At 42.5% G+C, this 22,069-nt stretch overlaps 1 protein-coding gene across 6 annotated transcripts in view; it reads right to left on the bottom strand.

Moving 5' to 3' along the window:
• The window catches only part of LOC116230830 (uncharacterized), a 209,420-nt gene that overhangs the window by 5,760 nt on the left and 181,591 nt on the right, over positions 1-22,069 (bottom strand). The window contains exon 1 of one of the 6 annotated variants that reach the window (XR_016469608.1): positions 3,680-4,431. The exons of the other annotated variants lie outside the window; for them this stretch is intronic. The gene's annotated coding sequence lies outside the window, so the exon portion shown is untranslated. Of the gene's footprint in view, positions 1-3,679; positions 4,432-22,069 lie in introns of those variants that run through there. 6 annotated transcript variants of the gene reach the window in all.

The raw sequence follows: 22,069 nt of genomic DNA, 5'->3' as shown, positions 1-22,069 counted from the left end.
TTCGAGATACTAGTAGTAATTTGCTAAACTATTTATTGGTTAAGCAGAGCTTCAAGGCTCAGTGTGCACTGTTTCACCATCAGCTCACTTGAGAGCATCAGGAATTCTTGTCTGGAAGCAGCTCAGAGGCGCCTGGTGCAAACAGGATAATGCCAGAGCAAAACCCAAGGCAAATTGTGCAATTTTACATTTATGTGGGTAAGCAGCCAAAAATTCTTGTGTGTACTTCAAGCATAGCAAATACTATTTTTTTCACAGACATAAATGTTAAGAAGACACAGTAAAATGTAATATGAATCCCTTCTATAATCTGTTTCATGCATTATCAGGTCTTTGATAGTAGCCTGTACTCCAGGTTTCAGACGATGTCTCTATAATGCTAGAACCTGCCCACTGGAGGACTTTTTTTCTGCAGTCTCATGAGTCTGCCCTGAAATATGAGTGTTTATATCTTTTAAAATGTATTTACCTCATCCAGGGCCATCTGATATTCTCATTTTCTATGGATATGCCTAATTTGTCTGTGAATCCTATTAAGCTATTTGATTGCAATGTGATAACATGTGGCAATGAGTTAATAGGTTGTGCACATGCTGTGCAGCTCTTTTTTTGGAAATCAGTAGTAAATCTTTAATGATGTTAAGATCTGTTTGTTCCTTCATGCAGAATTCCTTGTTCTGATACAGGGAGAAGGGGTAAAGCTCATCCCATTCTTTTCTTGTCTGCCATTATTTATGCAGCTGAATATGTGCCCTTGTGTTTGCGCCTGCCCCAAATTACTAACTGTCACCACTGAGTTTTATTTTCTTCTTGGAGGTCTCCAAGTTCTGCTCTATACTATCTGCAACAGCAATCAACCACTCAATCTGGGTTGCAATAAAACTCTCAATATTTCTCTTATATGGGTGCTTCCATTCTAGAAATGTCCTCTGGCACAGTGCTGGAGAAACTGCCAGACTTACACCAGTGGAAAAGTTTAAAGTTATGCAGAGCATTTTTAGACTCGGTGGTTTGCAAGCAATTTCTTATGCTTGGTGAGCATCAGTAGAAGAAACATAGCACAGTTTCTGCACTGACTGGATTCCCACAAGCACCTGGGCACTGATGGGCAGCACATTTTGGGGCAATGCTTGTTCCCGAGTTTGGCCAGGAATACTTTGTAAAAACCTCTCCTGGGTGACAAATATTCTTGCTCCTCAAGCTCTTTTTCACTGAGAAGAAATTACTTTAGAAAATCAAGCACTCCAAAGTTCAGAAATGTCAAACATAAAGCTATTTGGACATCATGAATTCAGCTCTATTTTGTCAGTGAGTGGCAGGCACATTGATTACACACACCTGTTTGGTGAGTGCATGGTATTACAGCACTCAGGAAGTGCTGAAGGCATTGCATGAAGGCTGCTCTAGTCACTGTAAGCCCTGCTAGCAGCCAAAGGCAGGTAGGTAACAAATGAGGAAGCCGAGATGTGGCCAGGAAGGAGAGCCCAGACTGATGGCAGAGACTTTTGAATGCCAGACAAAAATATAATGCAAAAGTAGACCCTTAAAGGGCTTGTGTTAGGGGCAGGAAACCCCAAAATTGAGATAATGCAATAAGGAATTGAGCTGGGATAGATGTACGTGTCTTTGTGAAAAGCTAGTTTTTGTTGATACCATTACTTGACCTATTGACTCCTTAATGGTTTTTATCACTTGAGTTTGCATTGCTGCAGCACTGTGGGATGGCATTTTTCACTGCTTCCTTGAGCACTGCTGGATGTAAGTGTTTGAACATCATCTCTGTGTCTCAGGAGAACACTTCTCCTTCACATTTCTGTGACCGTAGGAAATCAGGAAGACTTATCTTCTGTGTTTATGTGCCAGTTTTTGAGAGACGGGCACTACAGCTGAGATTTGAAGCCTTTCATTGTACCAGTTTTGAGATGGTGTCATCTGCTCCCATGAATATAATATGGAGACAGTGCAGGTAGGCATTTACCGTGTGGGTTATAGTGGAAATAGGGTTTTTTTTTGTTTGCTTGTTTGTTGGTTGGTTGGTTGTTTTTTTTTTTTTAAAGAAAAAGTTTTTATAAGAGAAGTCAGGAACATCCAGACTCCTGATTTGTCCAGTCTCAGTAGAACAGAGCTACAGCTGGATCCTTTCAACTGGGTATGTCTTATCTTTGGCTTTCATCCAACTGTCTGAAACCCTATCAAAGCCATAAATATCACCTCAGCGTTGAACTGGACCTTAAGGAGATGAAAAATCCCTCCATCCTCTGAAAAGCCTCTGAAAAGTATGATATGCAAACAGTTCTTATTTTCTCTGACTGTGGAAAATAACTGTTTTACCAACAACAAACCCATGTACAACGAAATACAAATCCCAAATCTATTGCTCAAACCCTGCTCTTAGCTGATCAAAATAATGAGCCTGCTATATAATGGTAAGTCTTATCTGTGGTGTGGTAAATCAGTGTAGGAGTTCCCCTGTGGTGCGTTATCTTGGCATCTCAAGCCATAGGAACAGAATAAATTAATGAAGTTGCTGTAATCATACTGGAGAGATAAAACTACATGATCTCTAACACCAATTCATTTATTCACATGCATATGTACATTATTTATATATATACATGTATATTTTAAACATGCAAGTATATGTGTGTGTGTATATATATAAAGGTATAAAACGTGAGATATACAGGTTTATGTGCAGAATGCAACTTCTTTACCAAATTACAAAAATGTTTCACAGTACTTTGTTGCTCTTATCAAGTCTGCTTTTGTTCATAACCTTGAATATTCATGTTTTGAAGTGGAATGTTTTATAGCAAGCAGTAGTCTTCTCACTCATAAATATCAGTATGTTTGAAATAACTATGAAAAAATGTTTTCATCTGTTGCCATTGATAATGGGTGTGTTTTGTTGTTTGGTTTTTTTTTTTACTAATGGGCAAGAGAGAAGTTAATCTGGCATAAATTAATATCAATTCATTTGGCAACTTTTTAATTTTGTACCCTGCTGGAACAGTTGAGTGTACATATTTGAAAAGTACTATAGACACAAAAGCTCTGCCAGTTTATCCAACAAAAGTATGCTCCCTGTTTTAGTCTCAGTTATAGTATTGGCATTAAATGGCTAATCTTGATAAAAACAAGTACAGAAAATCCCTACTTTCTCCAGTAACAAGCAACATAACATCTCCTGGTGTATCTTCCTGCAGCCCAGGGCCAGAATCTCTGCTGTATTGGCCCCACTGTGTTCAGTGCATAAATACATTTCTCAGTGCCATACAGCCAAGTGAATCCTTTACGGCTGCTGCATATTCCAGCAAAAGTATTTCCTATGGAGCTCTATTAATTACAAATTGAAGGCATCCACATATTCAGGATAACTGCAGCATTTTCCTCTGGAATGCAGGAGAAATTTGGCATTACCAGCTTCAAAGAGGGGGAGAGGAGGAGGAGGAATTTAATTCTGCGTATGTATGAGGTAATGTCAATTCCTTGCAGTCAGGAGACTGGAGCTTAATTGATATCATATGGCTAACAAATGTACTCCAAAACCAGCCTCATTTGATCGCTTTTTAATAACTAATAACTCTCAGTGGGAGTCCAAAATATGTACATCTATAAAAGCCTGCTGGAGCTGCCTCCCTCGCCTGCCAAGATTGCTGTTACTGAAACAAATGTGTACCTTCAGCAGTCCTTGAGCAGACACCAGCCCTGGCTGGACACGTACGCTGTCCTCCCGCTGCGGCCGGGAGTGTCTGGAGGAGCCGCACGCGGTGCGGGATGCATCCCGCTGGCCGCCATGATCTGCCCGCCTGAGGCTGGCACTGGGCCGGGCCTGCGGCCTGGCATGTCCCTCCCTGCCCTGACTGCTTGGGGCAAACGTGTGCCTTGGCTGCAGAGCTTAGGGGCAGCCAGTGAGCTGTCTGGATGTGTTCTGCCATGAATCACTTTTCCCACGTGTGAGCCGCACATGGGAGCAAGGACTCGTCCACAGTTACAGATGGGAGACCAGCAAAGGCTCTGCTCCCAGCCCTGGGCACCATGCTCCTCAAGAACATCCTTGCCTGGCCTCCGGCCCAGCGCAGCGTCAGAACTGTGCTGGACGCATTTGTGCCCTGTGTGTGTGTGTCCCCACATCCTTCTGTGTGCCCCTGGCCCCAGCACCAAGCAGCTGCTTAGACAAACACTTCCTCTGGCACAACCAGAGCAGGGCAGTGGTCACAGCTGGCAAAATCACCTCTTTAAGGCAGATTTCAGGCTTCACTTTGTGTTTTAAATGAGGGGCAATGGAGAAAGGAGGACTGGTAACACATTCTGTTTCGTGAAGTGTCCTATGTGCAAGTTGGAGCACTGGCAGTATTTTGTGCCTTATACAGTGTTAATATGTGCTCAGGCAGTGTCAGTGCCACCCAAGTTAGACAAAAGCAGGATGAAATTTCCAACAACTTAACCTTCTCTTTGTCTGGTGTCTCTTTCTGTAACCTGTTAAGCTGAATATTGCACTGGGACAGAAGAAAAGCAAATGCCATGTTTTGCACATGCATTGCAGCCAAGCCAAGAACGTGCCTGGAAGTGTCAAAGATGGGGGCAGGACATTTCCTCTGCAATTCAGCAGATGGGCAGTGTTGGGGCACTTGGTGTGTGGACTTAAATTTGTAAGACTATGATTTATTATTGGAAAACTGCTTACAGCAGCATGACTTATCTTGGTAAATTTTAAGGCAGACGGTTTTGAACGCTGTCTTGGACATCCACTTTTGTGTGGCCCTGACTGTGAAACAACACAGTTCCTGCCTTAGTTCTTCCCATTGCCAGGCTTCGGACGACTGTTTGGTGTCGGCAGGGATTCAGGCAGCTTGTTTGTAACCAGAACTAGAACTCTACAAACTGTGATTGGAATAATCAGTAGGTGTTGGACTTCTGACACTTAACAAAGGAATGCAGAAGCAGCATTAATTCAAATCAGAGTTTGCAGGAAGGTATCAACATCCATACACTGAAAACAATTACTGAGAGACTTCTCTTGAGATTAGAGTCTGCCAGAAAGATAGCAAAAATGTGTGTGGACAACTTGATGCAGGATAGAGAAGGAAAAACTAAACATAGCATAATTAATGATGAAAACAAAATTGGGAATTTGTGTGGGAAGAAAATAAACACACAGAATCCAGAGATGCTTCTGCAAGTGAGCGGAGCATTTCTACTGTTTTGTTGAAGCAATGTTTAAAAATTAGTAGAAAAATGATTAACTTTTAAATTATTGCTCAAAAAAAAAAAAAAAGACAAAAAAACCCACCATCACTAACAACAAAACACAGTTTCAATGCTAGAATAGGCAGCATTTTTGTTGCAAAAGTAAAGCAGAGTGGCTGCAGTGCCTGTTGCCTTTGCTCTCCCCCTTCTGCGAAGCAGCAGAGGCAGCAGGCACATCGCAGCACGTCCTCCCTTCTCAATTCTCCCTAGAGACAGAGAAGGCGGCCAATTTGTGAACATCCTTCCTGGAAGGAGTGCCAGTAGAGGCTGTGGCCTGTTACCACCAAAGCACCTGGTGACTTCATTTTGTACGTATGCTCACTGATACTTCTTCACCTCTGTAAAACTGTCTTTGATTAACTGTTATTAGGACTTGCACTGAGTTGCACAATACTGACACAGTTACATGTGCGGAAATCCTTCCCTGGGCCCCTGGTTTGCCTGCTTCTCCCCATCCACTGTAGCACACACTGGCCAGCTCAGAGTGACTGCGTTTTTTGTTTTAGAGGATTAGATAATCAGAAGGCATTGTTATTTCATAAAAGACCATGAAAAAAGAAAACACACACACACAAAATCAACAAACCAAGGAAAACATATTGCAGTAGAATATTAACATGTTCTGAAACAGTTTAGTTTTCAACTTCAGTAACTACCATTAATCAAAACACTGTAGAAATTGCTTACTGCTTTTCAAAACATTCATGACGTTATGGAAGTTAGTATTGAAGCAAAAATGGTTGGTTACTGTAACAGATGGCTTTGAAATGCATCTAGGTGAGAGCTGAAATGTACTGTATGGAACAACGGATAACCCAGTGTCAGTGCCCTGTTACAAGCATAGTGCTGCTGTAGGGAAGAATGAGAACAGGAGTTGATCTTCAGGCCTTTGCCATAAAGTTTGGGTCTTGCTGCAGACAGGAACCACTCAGCAAGCACCATTATACTGAGTTCATCACACTGTTTGTAGTGCAGACCTCCTAGCCTCTCCTGCACCTGCTGCCCAGGAAAAGCTGCTGCCATCTCCAGCACCAGCTGTTCCCGGCTCCCAGCACAGCATCAGTCCTGCAGGCCATCTCCTGCCACAGCCCTATCCTTGCTGAGAGCTCAGATGTAGCACTGTGCACTTAATTGTTTCCATCTCTACAATAAGACGACACAAAAAATTCTTGCAACTGAGCATACAAAGGCACTCGTAAAAAAAGTCTATTAATTTTTATGCCTCATAAATGTAAACCACAATTCACTTTAAGCTTGCTATAAAAACATTCCTCTTAAAACTTGAGTTTATAGGACACAGAACAAATAGGATTTCAGAAAAAAAAATGTGGTTTCTATTCTCCTGAGAACTCTATTATTGTTAATTAATAATTCTGTTTTGCCTTTCTTGGTTTTCAAGGGGAATACTGCCGAAGAGCTGCTGGTTTAATGCCTTTCTTTGATAAATATTTTATCAAATAGTAATCACCATCTTGTAATGCGATTGTAGAGTTTACAGCTGTTACACACTGAAATCTAATGCAACTGAAAGAAGCAAAAGCAGAATGAGAAATTATCAAGCCTTTACATTTTCAGAGGGGTTTGAGGAGTGCATGATATTAATTCCCACAGCAGCCAAGCAGCGTGGTGCTGCTGCTGCCAGCCATTTAGCTGAGTGGCAGGATCGGGCTGCTGGTGTTTAAATCCACTTTTAATCATTTTTTGGAAATGTGACCATACAATACGGCAGTGCTCATGAAGGCGGCAGTGCTCTCTGGCTGTCAACAGAGCCCTGCCAGGTGGGAGTGGGCCCTGGCATCCCTGTTGCTTGCCCATAGCTCCATGAAAGCCATGGGGCTCCCCCCATCACCAGCTCAGCACACAGCCTCCAGCCCAGTGCAGAATGGCTCTGAGGGTGGGAGGACTGGGAGCACGCAGGGTGTAGTTATGGGCTGTCAGAATGTGGGCCTGAGGGCTGCGTATTAATGCGACAATTCTACCTACAATAAAACGACCATTTTTCAGAAGTGCTGAACTCCCACAGCTTTCAATAGCCTTAATTTTTGTTTAGTGCTCTAAATATCAGAACGCTTTCCTTTCACTGCCTCAGTCATGTGTCAAAGAGCCTTCAGCCTAACTGTTTCAGGATGGGTTCTTTTGTTCTGGTGAAGCTTGCAAGCTATGTGGCTTTGTTTTTCCCTTCACTATTCAGAAGAATGGCACTGTTACCATACAGCACAGAAGCTCCAGGGTAGGCCCTGCGTCATGGCTCAGCTCACTGCAATGCTCCACCTTGGCCCTGGTAGCTTTCCTGGTCCTATCTGGTGCTGGGCTGCCAATATACTGTTCAGTAGGAAATTGACAGCCTAAGAATGATGCTTGCTGCGGAAAGAAGGGTCAAAAGAAAGTGAGCAGGACTTGCCCCTATGCAGACAACAAGAGCAGTGGGTTTTATATACATATGAAGCAAACAAAGCTGCTGTAAACAGTTCACAGGACCAAATCCTGTTCCAAGATAAATTAATTTCCAAAACATTTGGCGCAAGTTTATACATTTTGGGGTGGAATTCAGGAAAAAAAGAAAAAGAAAATATTGATCAAGAAAAGTGAACACAATACTGAGCTGACAGAGGGTTTATCGTTCCCTCATGTTATGGTTCTTTTGCCAAAGGGAAACCTTTTATCATAACAAGCAGTACCAGTACTGCTCCCTTCCCTAAAGGCTACAAAAAGGTAGATTATATTGCCCATCACCCAGCACTTCATTCTGTGGAGTTCCCATACATCTTGGGACCATCAGGTGCAGGACAGCCCCAAGCTCCCATAGTGCTGCCCCAGCAGCAGAAAGCAAAGCCTGTGCCGGCTCCACGCTGCTCTCAAGGGGCTTGAACAAGATGCAGATGACTGAAGAATTTTACTACTGCTTCATTCAAATGCTGAACTCCCAAGCCATGACAACCAGCCCCTGCCCACTGTGGGTGTCTGCGTTTGGCAGCTGGGGACGATGTGGGTGGAAGGAACCTTGCAGAGCAGATAGGCTCTGAATGAAATGGTTTCTGAGATAATCTTTAATCGCCTCCATGTCCTCAGGGTGATAAGGAACCAGCCACTTTGCACTGCTAAATATTATGCATCCAGCATTGCTACACCCTGCAGCTGAAGCCAGATTTTAGAAGTGTTTATATACCTAATTCCCTCTAAAATCAATACTTGCTAGTTAACACGTGTATTTATCTTCACACACACTTAGAAACTGTGTACTACTGAAGCGCTGCACAAACACATTCCTTGGTCTCCAGATGCTGTTTAGAAAGGTAGAGGAGTTGGAGAAGAACCTGCAGCTGGATCTGTGCACCAGAATCCTGCCTGTGGGTGCTGGTGCTGGAGGTGCAGACACAGCTCTGGTCTTTCTGCAGGTGGGCAAGTGACCTGTCTGTGTCCTTTCCCCCTTCAATTAAACTTCTCAGTGTTGAGGGTATGTTTATAGGTCTGGGGAGCTTGAGAATACTTTTCCTCCTTACATGCTTTTGTTAATTCTGTGGTGTGTATGGGAAAATGGTGGCCAAGACAGCAATTGGGCTTTGGTGTTCCACCCGCCTCCTGAATATTTCCAAGAGAAGTGTCAGTTAGCCTGATGTTGAATGATTTTTCCATTCTCAATAGCAAAGAACAGAGGATGAAGCCTGTTTCCAGCTGAAAGGAGATGACCTGGGTGTAGCTAAACATCAATGTATAACGCCTTGAATTATGTGCTAAGCTGAAGAACAAAGCCTGAAAGCGGATGGTGATTGCTTATAGTGCAGAGTGGAAATGGAAGAACACAAAATGAGCAAAATGTTCTTGTGGATGTTAGCAAGGGAGGGCTTCTCACTGCATACTTCTATCAGAGATATTCATTTGCTATTTCATGCCAGGGGATAATTTTGCCATAATGATTCCTCACAGCTGAACTACAGAGGGGGCAGTGGCAGAATTCTGCAGGTGCTGGCTGCAGGCACAGAGGTGGCTGTTCTGATTGAGGAATTGACAAGCAGCACCTGGTGCTGCTCCTCTGCTCAGTTGTGGCTCTGATGGTGGCTGCTGGCAGGGAGGATGCTTTAGCCTTAGCTTAATAATAATTAATAAAGAATGTAATGAGAAACAAGCTCTCCTTTCCTCCCTCAGGTACACACTATCAACCTTTTTTATGGTGTGACAACAAAATTATAGCGAGACATAAAATTCAAGCTTTGACTACTGCTTGTGCCATTCCGCTACTGAACAGGATCCAAGAGCAATGGGCATCCAGGTTTAAGAACAAGACCTCCTTTGCCTGCCCTCCCTAAGTGGGCTGCAGGGACTTTACACATCCTGGCTTGCGGCAATGCCCTGGCATGAGGCCTTGCTTCCCCCCGCAGCACAAGTGCAGGCAGATTGATGCTGAGGGGTTGGAAGGAGAGCCACAAATCTTGCCTCAATTACAGCCAGGACACTCAATCTGCCGCCTTGCCTTTTATTGATATTATCTGGGCAGTAAATTATCATATCAAAGGAAAAAAATCAAAGCAGCAAAGTGATAATCATCTCCAATTCCTAGTGAATAAGCAACTAATGAGAGATTTAATGTACTGCAAATGCAGGAGGTACAAAAAAATAATTACAGACCTCTGAGAAAAATGGCAAACTGTCAAAGACTTCTAGGAAAAAGGAGGAGAAAGTTATTCGAGTAATGCCTGTTATATATGGAAAACACAGAGCCACCACCCCTAACAACACAGATGCATTAGGAAAATTACACTCAAGCACATGCACTTGGTGTGTTTCCTTGTTCTGTGTGTTCTTTAAATTGTGTTTCAGCAGTCATCTCTTTTTCTTGTAGTAAAGATCATTTCCCTGGTTTCAGGAAAAGTCAAATTTCTCTGCTGATGTTTTGGAATGGATAACAGTGCAGGCAGGCATGGAGCCTTCCAGCCTTAAAGGCTGTTTGAAAATATCTGTTGTGAGAAGTTCAGCCAACCTGGAGGCAGTAATAGGGAAAATCAAGTGTCTGTCTATGAACCTGCAGTGTGTCTGCCTGGAGCTGGGAGTTGGTGAGCAATAAAGCTGTGATAGACTGCGGCTCTGCCAAAGGGATCTGCTGTGTTTGTAACCCATGGGTGGGGTAACATGGTGATCCATGGTGCAGTGTCTGAAAGGAGATGAACAATGAGATTTAGTCTGTAAGTCAAAGCTGTATTGCATGGGAGATAGGTTGTTGGTGAGGTTTTTGTGGCTGAATGTGTAAGAACATTGCACCTTACATGTACCATGCAGCAGGAATCGGTAAGACCAAGCCAGGCCCTGGACCTAGAAGGGGGAAGATGGTGCTCAGGTCCTAGATCTGGCTGTGGGGCTGGGCTGCTTGCAGTGGGGACCAAGGTGGATAAGAGGAAAGGTTTGGGGAGGGAGTGGCAGTATAGACTTGGTCTTGCACAGAGTGGTGCTGGAATTAGAAGAAGGCACGAGGAACAAATTAATTGGGATACAAACATGACAGCTCAGCGGCAGCGGAAAGGCAGCTAGGAGCTGTGCTGTAGGAGGAGATGAGGGGCCTCGTGGTGCATGTGACAGCTTGAGAAGAACGAACTGCTCCCTGGGGAGAGGAAAGCAGCATTTCAGATGTCTGCAAAACCAGCATTTGTCCTTCTGGTGAGAGCGGGTGTGAGGGCCTGTCTGCAGAATCTGGCCCTTTTCCAAATACTGAAAAATATCATTCTTCTTCCAAAGAGCTTATGGTCAAAACCAGAGGAAGACAAAGACAAGTTCAAAAGAAACAAGATAAATTTAAGAGCATACAATCTTCATAATGTCATTAATTGTAAATAATGATTTGCCTGACCTTGGCACTGCTCCTAGGAAGTCACACCAGGATCAAGAATGCAACATGATGACGCATTACTCACAGAGATTGTGTCAAGCACCACCTGGTTCCTGTTAGCAGAACGCCTTGCTGACATGGTTCATTCATTCTTCACTTGACTGAAAACTTATGAATTCATTGCCCGGATGGGGCTTGATGGAACCACTTGTAAACCTTAATGATTTTAAAATGTTTAATAAATTAAAGAAGGGAGAAAAAGAGAACTTAATAAAATCCATAAAAATGTGGCTTTTCCCTAACATTTTGTAAATTAAATATGTTAAATTTTGCTTGCCAAACTCATTTTTCTTTTTTGCTTTTTTGCTTTTCTATCTGCCTATGGGATGTCTATGGAAACTATTGTTAGGTGTATGCAAATACTGTCAGTGCTCCTTTGCCTTTCCCCAAGGACCTTGATACTGGTTGTGAAGTAGGCTTCTATGAAACCTGTAAGTAAATCACAGTAACTGGTTTTTGGATCCAGAGCTTTACTGTCCAACATATGGGGAGCTAAAGCACTTGCAGAGCACCAGATATCCATGTTTTTGGGAGGAGTATGCACTGAACATTTTCTCATTCCTCTAAACAAATGTACAGAAGCATTTTAAATGCTGGGATTTATCCTGCAGCCTCACTAACCCTTCTGCTTTGCCTGCAATTGCTGCAAGATGAGATTTTAACCTTGTGGATGAGCAACATTGAGGTGAGCACAGGGAAGATGCCTGAGTGGTGGTTTCATCACGGAAACCTCTTCAGCCCCTCTGAAAAGCAGTGTTCATTTTGTAATTAACAATGGGATGATGTTTACTCTCATTATTGCCTTTCTCTCTGAGAAGGCACTTTGCACTGCTACCAAAGGAATGTGTGTATACATGTGGTGTGTGTGCCTGTGCTCATGTAAGTAAATCATATATGTGTGACCTTTTCTGTCTACATATCTTCCTGCTGATAGTCCCAGGTTGTTTTGATTGCTACACATGCATGGTTTTAGCAATGCTAAAATGCAGCTTGAACAACTACAGATCGCTGTAGAGCCTACTGATAATAATTTGTGTCTCTTGAGGAGTCATTCCATGGTCCTGAGCTGACCCCCGAGAAGAAAAGCTCTACTCTAAGAGGCACATACTTTGGTGGAACTCCACTGATTCCAGCTTGTTGTCTTTTGTTGTGCAAAGGTAACGGTTGTAGATTTTTAAGATTGAGATCAATACATCCAATGAACCTCTGCTCATTCGAATTTGTACTGAAAAGCTTCTCCATGTGACAAATGAATGAGAGGAGCATGGTTCATCAAGTATCTCCACCCACACTATTTCCAGATAATATAAATACATCTCACCAAGTTACTTTTTCAAGAGAAAATACAATACTCTCTAGCCATCAGCAAGCAATTGTGAAATCAACTGTTTCTTCTATCCTTTAAAAATGCAATTCGGAGCTAATTATTCAAATCAGAAATATGAAGAGGACCACATAATTCCTTCCAAGGCCTGAAGACATTTTGCTATAAGATCAAAACTCAAGAAAACCTACCAAAATTAAAACAATCCTAAATAATGACAGCTGAGGTCTTCTGAAAGGCTGCATTTCTGCAGGAAATTACAGTTTTCTGTCTTCCAAGACACAACATAATACTCATAACAGAAACAACAAAGTGCTGAAAATGTTTAGAATATCATCCGTAAGATGATAAAGAGCAGGAACATCATCAGGAACATTGCCAAGACGTGTCTCAGGCAGGCAATTAAACAGGGACTGCAATGCTCTTTCTTTATCTCACTCTCTGTTTATTTGTTGGTTTTAAGCAGAGATTACAATTTGCAGAGTGATGTACCATATATAAAATAAAAAAATTCTGCTGGAACACTTTTTTTTTTGCATAAAAGATTGTGTTTGATTGAAGTATTACTTTAGAAGGTGTGACTTTCAAATATTCTCACCAATTAAAAATAACTATTCTAACCACTGAAGAAAAGCACCTACATGAATCCTCCCCTGAACGTCTGCAGCCAAAGTTCTCTTTCTGTCAGCAACTGCAGTCCTTTGAACCAGGGCAAGCATGACAATGACAGTAGGTATTTAGAAGTGTAAAACCCATAAATACAGCCAACCTTTCCCCTAAGTTACTATTTCAGATTCCTAAGCTAGATTCACCTTTTACTACTGAAACTCTGCTGTTCTACAAGGGATAAAGGGACAGTGCATGATTCAGGAACATTTTGTCCAGTTCTTAAAACACACAGATTTTTCACCATCGCTTTGTGTCTGGGTGAAGGTAGTCTAACCTGCCAGAGGAACTTGTAAAGAAAGGGTCGGCAAGCATGTTGCTGACAGCCCTGCATCTCCTGGGAGGCTGATAGAGGTCTGGGGATGTGGCAGGGCGAGGGCTGCTCACAGCATGGGGCAGCACCCTGCTCAGATGGCTTCTGTTTCCTTTCTGCTTGCCGCAAGCAGCTGCTTTGCCAAAGAGAACAGAGCTCTTTCTGGACAGGAAGCTTCTCTGGCTCCAGTAGCCTCACTGGATGCCACTGCAAGAGGAAATCAGAGACTACAGCATCATGCTGAGTGCCTCTGATGCCTCTGCTTTCTCCTAAACCCTGGGGATTATCAGGGCTTAATAGAGACGTGGACTGAAGGAGGTCTGGGCTGGCAAATGATCTGATTCCTAACACAAATTTTCATCTGAAAGTAGCATCAGAGGTAGTAAATATGGGTTCCTACAAAGCTCTTTCTAAAGGCATTTTTCAGAAGAACCTTATTTTAAAGCAACACTAGCCTTGGAAATAACTTATTACACTTATTTATAAGACGCTTATGAATAATTTACGGTACATTAACTTGTAAATGTGATAGCTTTTGAAATCATTAAGCCCCAGTAGCATGCTTTGAAAACCCATTGGCTGAGTCTCATTATTAAAAGCTAATTAGCTCATTCAACTGGAACATATTTTGCAAAATAGCTACACCATTCTTCTTCTTTATATTCCAACACGTTATATTACTTCTTAAGATATTCCCACAATAGCATAATGGAAATATTCAATAATGAGAATATAAAATTCTGTGCAGGGAATTCTGTTAGATCTTTTAACAGTTTTTCCAAAGCCTGGTGAGGTATTATGATTGTTTTTAAGAACATGTGATATTATGAATCTGTGACATACTCCTCACTTATTTAAGTAATAAATGTTATAGTTTATACTTAGGAAGGATATTTCCAAAGTGTTAACTTGGCTGCATGAGAAGTTTGGGTGTTTTGGTCTGTGCTTATATACCATTTGCCCTGCAGAAATAATCACTGTTCGTATCTGAGGTATGGCTATTTAGAATGGCTTTATTTCAGTATGAGGTAAAATGGCACTTAGATTCATCTGTGCCAGGGCCCTGGCTTTAGGAGAAGAGGCTCTGTAGGAAGATCAATAAACACTGGGCATAAAAATATCCATTTGGATAACAACACTTTTCTTGTATCTGAAGAGTATATGCTATCTAAAATATCCAAACATTCTTTTTTTATTATTTTTTCAATATATTAAGTTTACTATTATTCTTGCTTTCATATTTAAACAGTTTTAAACTTTGGTCCATTTAAATCCCCATTACCAGCTTTTAAAGGGATTAGGGCAAATGGCTTTTGTTCTGCAGTCACAATACTACTGCTTTCAGATACATCTTCTTGGACTTCCTGTTCAGATGAAAAAAGGAGGAATTTAAGTAATTCACAGCAAAACTACAACGTCTGCTGCTGCAGTGATGAATGTTTCCCTTTAGGAAAAGCAGTTGTCTTTTAATATAACATCTGGCTTTCATCTTGAGTAAATACAACAACTAAAAAAGAAGTAGAAAAATGTGCATTTTCCAGCATATCAAGCAGACCAAAAGGCCTAATTGACAACACAAATAATATCTGGCAAGCAAAGCTGCCTAAGAAACTGCCACAAATGACTTCTGAGGACACAGCATTTAAGAGAGCACTTTGTCACTGGTGAGCCCAGAGGAGCGGGATGACCAGAGGAGGGAAAGCAGCACAGATGGTGATCCTGCACAGCCAGAGTGGCCACAGTCAGCAACCCCCAGGATTCCCTGGGCACGAAAACCACAGCACCAGAGTGGCGTATGTTCAGTACTGCCCTGTATCTACTGTGCCTGTACTTCAGCAGCCTACATCTCCCTTTGGAGGGAGGCTCCTCTGTGTGGCACTAACTTCATTGGGTACTGATGTGGTGACATGGCAGCATCGTAGTTCTGTGGCACGGTGGAACAGCAGCATGGTGACATGGTGGCATGATGACATGGTGGCATGGCAGCACAGTGTCATGGGCAGTGTGAGAAGTGCTGCTGCATCTGGAGCACTGTTATGGTGACAGTGGCTGCTGGTGGGAGCTGAGCTGTCTGACCTAATTGTGTAGCGTTTCGATTTGAAAGCTCTGCTAATTCAGAACTCTTACATTTATGACTTTGAGAACTATCTAATCTCACATTTAATTTTACTAAGATGTGTCTCTATTTTGAATGCCCTCTGGGCACATTTACAAAGCGTCCTGTGAAGGCAGAGCCCTGCGACATGCACCCAATGCCTGGCTGCCTGAAGGGCTGCACACATTCCCCCTTTATTAGGTCTGCTCCTGTCAGCCTTAAAACTCTGTGGCTTCACAACATGCCCCTATAAGGTAAAATTCAATTCCTCTGTTCAGCAGAAGGGAAAAGTGGTGCACAGACCAGATAAATTACCTGCCTGAGGACAGAGCATGGCTGGAGAGCAGCAGCATGCCACTGAAACCTGTCTGACCCATCTTGATAAGCCTGAGAGCAGCTCTTGGGAGGAAGGTAGCCTGGGCTGTCTGCAGCAACAGAACAATGCCTTTGTTTAAAACTCCTTCCTGATGCCAGTGAGCACCAGAGCTGGCCCCAGGTGCTGCTGCAGAGTTAAATATCCTAAACGATGGCGAAAGCAGCAGATGTGAGGAATTAGCCCACTCACAGGACTTACATTTATTGTTTGGTCATTTCACTTGCAATCCCCCCACATTAGCTGTAAGTCTTTCCTTACAGATAGGAGGCACCATCCTGCTGCCCCTGAAAGTGCTGGCAGAGGGCTGCAGATGTGGATGGACCAAGACCAGGCCTTAATGGATTTTTCCTCATACATAAAACCTCAAATTGAATTCTTTTCCTCTTGTGTATAACCCTCTAGTAATCTGAAAGCATTTCTTTCTGTTACCATCCTTCTAGACAATAAATCATTTTTCCCTTTGATGTTGAGAGAATTGATGTTTGCAGTCTATAGATGTGCTGTTCTGTTTGGAAAAATGGAGTCTCAAAGGCACTTTTCTAAGTGGTTTATACAACCTTTCATAGAATCACAAAATCATTAAGTTTGGAAAAGACCTTTAAGATCATCTAGTCCAACCATCCACCTATCACCAATACTTCCCACATTTCTAGATGCTGAGCAGCTCCTGGGAGGCCACCTGCACTCAGGTTCTGCTCACTGCAGAGTGGCCCATCTCTGTTTCCAGGTGGCAGTTAAAAGACAGCTCAGCATTTGGGAGCATTGGCTAAAACCTGCCTGCTGTGAAACTGTGGGGTTTGCTTGTTTCACATGATTCTTCTCTCAGCTTTGGAATAACAGGATTTTAAAGTGATATATAAACCCAGATCTTCTCATAGTGTATTACCCAAAAGAATCCCCTCTAGCAATCTGACGTGATGCACTGTGCAAGGATGTAACAGCAGCTTACTATCACCAAGCATTCAAAGACAAACCCTATGTTAATGCCCTGACTCCACTCCTTTCTGCTCGTGCAGTATAGGTTTTGTGAACATCAGTTCATTCTTATCAACACCTTCCCTAATCTGAAAGCTTCCTGTAAAATGGTTCACCAGTCCATAGGAATCAAAGGGCCTGCATGTCTTTGCAGGGCAGAACCCACTCCCCTAGGTGTAGAGGTTCCATGCTCTGCCTCCCCATAGGCTTGCTGGCATACTGCTTCTATTCTAACGCAACAGTGCTGAATGAGGAAGGCTCTATCGGAGGAATTTCCATGCATTTATTCTTATCTCATCATGAATGACAGAAAAATCTCTGGGGGATGAAGCAAGGGGAAGGGGAAGATAACTGAATAATTCTGGTTGGTAATATTCTATTTTCTTACATAAATATTAATAATTTCCCTAGGAGTTGCAACTGAGCGCAAATACTGAGTTTATTGGATTTTTTTAAACCTTATTAGCAGAACCACAAGCAGGGGAATCTCTTTGACAACTGTGACCAACAGAAAATTAATTAGGATTCTGACTCCAGTGCTGGTGTCTTTGGGCTCTTTGCCTCTTTGGATTAAATTGCATTAAACTCTTTATTAAACAGAGCAGGCAGCTTGGCACTGGAATCAAGCCCACATCTGCACCTGGATTTTCCTATTAAAAGTGGAGAGAGTAAAAAGAATGTTAAATCCTTTTATCTATGATTCAAGACACACCAGGCAGGACTTAGAAAGTATATTTCCCTTTTTAAGGTTTATAATTGTGGGTATTTACCTACACTGAGTTTACAACGGTGTTGTATTTTTTCTTACTTGTTTTGTGGGTTTTGTTTGTTTGTTTTTTATATGCTTAGAACACATTCTTTTGTACCAATTGGCTGCCTGGGATCCCACGATGAATGTTTTTATTGTATATTTTTCATCAGGCCTAAGTCGATATGGACATGTTTGTTTACAAAAACGATGTATGCAGCTTTGTGCATGTGAAGGCATCTTCGTTTGTGCACCATCACTACCGCCTTCAGCATCACCAGGGAATAAAGCTATGAACTAACTTCTGATGCAAATTGAAAACGAAGGTGATGGGAGGGCCACATCACTTTTTTCTCTATTCAGTATCTTTTTTGTTTTGGATAGCAATTTCTGTTTTTTTCTTTTTTAAATAAATGAAGAATGGACATCACAACCTGATGGGTGGCTCTGATCCCTGTGCTAAGGTTTCCATCCCTTTGTGCTGTTGTCTTCTCCATTAAAGCTGTGTTTCTCGATCCTGCGTGCACCTTTGGAAAGTTCTGTAACAAAATATTCCATTGGCTTTTCTTTTAAAACGTTGTTAGCAAAGTAATATTTCTGAGACTGAGGCTTGAGAAGTGGTTAAGTGGTAGTTGCAAAAATTTGGATGTTAAAATGTTTGTTGGAAAACCATACTCATTCTTCTGCACAAGTAGATGGATTAATGTCCTGCTTTCTCACCGAACAACTATGCATCCTGCAGTTAGACAGAAGGGGAAAGAGCACTGGCGAGCTCTGTGTCTGCTGAAGCCCTGCAGCTGCTTTCGATTGCGCTGCCTCAGCTGCAGCCCCAGCACCCAGACAGTGCAGGAGCCCGGGTGTAAGAGCAGGGAGGTGAAGTTGCCGTGCTCCTGCAGTGCTCAGCAGTGGACTTTTCCTCTTCAGATTAATATATCCTAAGCACCGCCTTGTAGGGCTGTGCCCAAGGAGCTGTGTGGTACTAGGCACATCAAGCCCTGCTGAGCAGACTACTAAATACCAAGGGGGATAATATCTGGTTTTGTTGGATTTGAGGAATCACGTAGCCCATTTTGTGGATAAGGGTTACACAGAGGCTTCCAAGCCTTGTAAAATCATTTCAGTCCATGCAGGGACAAATGCCCCAACATGTATCTACACAGCTGAAGAACTGAGAAGAGGCATCTCAGGGTGCCAGGTGTGATGCTTGTGCCAGTGCATGCAGTGCCCTCCTGTGGGACTCCAGCTGGTTTTAGAAATTCTCTTATGCTCAGAAAACATCAACAGCATTGCATCTCCCTGGCTAGCTCTGCTTTCTAGCAGGAGCCAGGCTTTTATTTGCAATACAGAGAAAAGGCATAAGGAAGGACAGGTGCTCCCAGTTGCTTCTGGTTTCCTCCGCACAACCTTTTAGCTGCTGTTTGGCCTTGCTGGTAGGAGGTGCACACACATGCCATGGGTTTATGGGGCCTGACTCTGCCCCGCATGCAGCAGAGGCTGCAATTGGACATTAGCCCTAGTGTGAGCCCTCATCAGCAAACAAAGCACTGGCAGGGCTGTGCGTGTGCTGAGTGTGCACCTTGTGCTTGCAGATGAAGAAGGTGAAGCCATACATACCATTCAAATGCAGGTCTATGCATTTGTAGCCCCCCTGAAAACACTTTCCGAAAGTGTAAGGGACTCTATTAACATAAGGTAGTGGAAAGCCAGGGTTAAGACTTCAACCTTGCCAAGCTGAACATCGCAATAAATTAAAGCCCCAAACCATGCTGTGCTTTTAATCAAATGTGAACTTGCCAAGGAAAGCTTTGATTCTTCCTCCACAGCTTCCTCTGCATTTTGTTTAAATATGCTCTGGCCACAGTCTGCCTCTGGTTGCTACAGTGTGATGAACACTCTGGAAAGACTTCTGATGTTTTTTGGAGGCATTCATACTTTTCTACTTCTAGTTCTACAATTCAGTAAGTATTTCAGTTCCTGATTCACTTAGGTCTGGCTTTAACCCAACTTGAAATTCTCTAGGCCTCGGGAATGACATTTAATTTCGAAAGAATACCAGTCTTGGTAAGAAAAATGCAGCTCTCATTAAAAATAGGAAGGTAACATGTCATTTGGTTTGTAGTTTAACATTATTCTTTCCTAACAGCTTGTCAGAGGTTTTACTCTTGTACAACAAAAAAGCATTCCTGATCCTTGGTAATGCTTTGTGTGAGTGAAGCAAGAAATTTCACTGTTACCTGAAATCCCCAGAATGAATACAGAAAGTATGTGCATAATTTGCTGAAATGATGTGAATTCATCAAGGTGATCAAAGAACTCTGTTCACTTTTTGCACTCTCAGCAGTCCACTGTGGCATGGAAAAGCAGAAAGACACAATGAAAGTAAAAATAGAAAGGAAACAGACTGAAAGCTAAGAGGAAGGTTACTATGAAGCAAGGTGGAAATCAAACACTACCTTAATTCTCCTGGAATACTCTTCCAGCTCTGTGCCTGATTTGTTGGTACCTGGCCCAAAACTGCCTGCATTCCTCATCAGTACCCTTTGGCCAGACATGGAAATTGTTGCTTTTCCTTCCTCCCTTCACCTCCTGCTACTTGTTACCTGATTTAAAATGGTCACTTATGAACAGTTCCCTCTTCTTAAAGATAAAATACCATGATTCTAAATGCTATAAATATGATAACAAGCACTTGTGTCATTTTATGTCTCTAAGTAATACCATTCCACATCAAGCAGAGTAACTACCTAGCACAGACAGCGTTAAGTTCTTCTGTGAGACTGTTTAATGATTAAATGAAATATCAGTACAGTACTCTGGGAATCTGCTCACTTGTAGATGGTGATGTGGAAAACAGAGGACATGATTAAGACAACAAATGGGTTGAGGTTTCTTTAACTCATTTTCTCATTACAAGCAAGGTAGTGAGTGGAAGAATGTCACATACATGCCATGAGCACCTATCCAAAAATTACTTGATGGAGAGTTTTCTTCCAAGACAAGAGAAGGATGTACTGTTAAAATATTTTGAGATGCTTAAACAGACAGAGGCCCTAAGGGGTTTTCAAAGTCTCTCCTGAGAGTGAATCACAGTCAGAAATCTGCTTCCCTTGATGCACTGTCTTAGTCTGGGTGCACTGTTCTGTGTCCCAGTGCAGTGCTGTGGTTGAGATCAATCTGTCCCACCTGAATCTGTCTTCCACCCGCCAACAAACAAGTCTGCCCTGAAAAGAGGTCATTACTTGCCAGCTTAGAAAAATCTAAGGCTGTTACATACAAAGAGATTTACATCATTATTACACAGTATGTCACTGACCCTAACCAGAAACATGACTTCATTGCCCTTATACTACAAAGCAGCTGATGTAAGTACTACCAAAGAAGTGATACTGAAAAGCTTTCAGGGTGGGAGCCTGTGGGTTTCTACAGGCACCAGAGAGCCCAGGAATCTGGGCTGACAGCTCTGCTGGAGAGGGAGAAGCCTGTGTAGCAGTGAGTGACCGCCACGTATGGGCCTCTCGTGGCCCTGTTTGAGGCCAGTGCTGATGCTGAGCAGCACTTTGGGGCTCACAAAGGGTATTTTGCTAATATTTTGTGGAGGCCTCCGTAAGCAACTGCAGTGATGTCTGACATTACCTCGTGGTTCAGAGTAATTGGCATTAAGTCCCGCTTTCCCTGTGCCCTCATTCACCTCAACTGCAATTTGTCGTAATAAGCCCTTCTGCTCACTGTGCTGGCAGTCTTGATAAATTGGTGTTTCTTTATATTTACTCCATTTTCCTACGTCTTCTGGCTGACACTGACAAGCTGTGGATCTCTCTGAAAACAATTCTAAAATACTCCTTAATGCTATTTGCTCTGCTAATTGTCTTCAGATACTTTCTATTCAGATATGTGTGCCTTAATGAACGATAGCAGACAATTCCACATTGCTGCTGGTACCACAGCAGTCACCTGTGAATTCCATGTATCCTTCAGCTGCTGATGCACTACTGAAATGTGCACAAAGAAATCAGACCACTGCAGCTCAACCTATTGTCATAAAACACAGCATTTCCAATCTGGTCCTAGAAAACAGCCAATCTTCTGCAAACACTGCATGGAAAACATAATAAAACATAGCAAGCTCCTGACATTTTGTTCTCTATTAGTAGTTATTATTTACTGCAAATATTGCCCATTTTCATTCATTTAGCTGAATATTCCTGATGCCAATACTCTCCAGTTCCATGGTGGTTTCAAACCTATCCCACTGAGCAACCTATTACGGTAGGACTGAGCAGCACTGCCAGCTAGTTTCCCTTTCCTCTTCCCTTTTCCTTTTCCTTTTCCTTTCTTTTCTCTTCAGTATTGGTAAGGCACCTTCACATCAGATGTACCATGGAGGGAGATGGTGCACCTTTGCATTACAACAGATCAGTGACACCAACTCAGGAGTGTTTATGGACCA

Source organism: Phasianus colchicus, chromosome 10 (genome assembly GCF_987193195.1).
Source record: "Phasianus colchicus chromosome 10, bPhaCol1.hap1.1, whole genome shotgun sequence".
Lineage (NCBI taxonomy): Eukaryota > Metazoa > Chordata > Aves > Galliformes > Phasianidae > Phasianus > Phasianus colchicus.
This window is presented reverse-complemented; position numbering and strand designations above follow the sequence as displayed.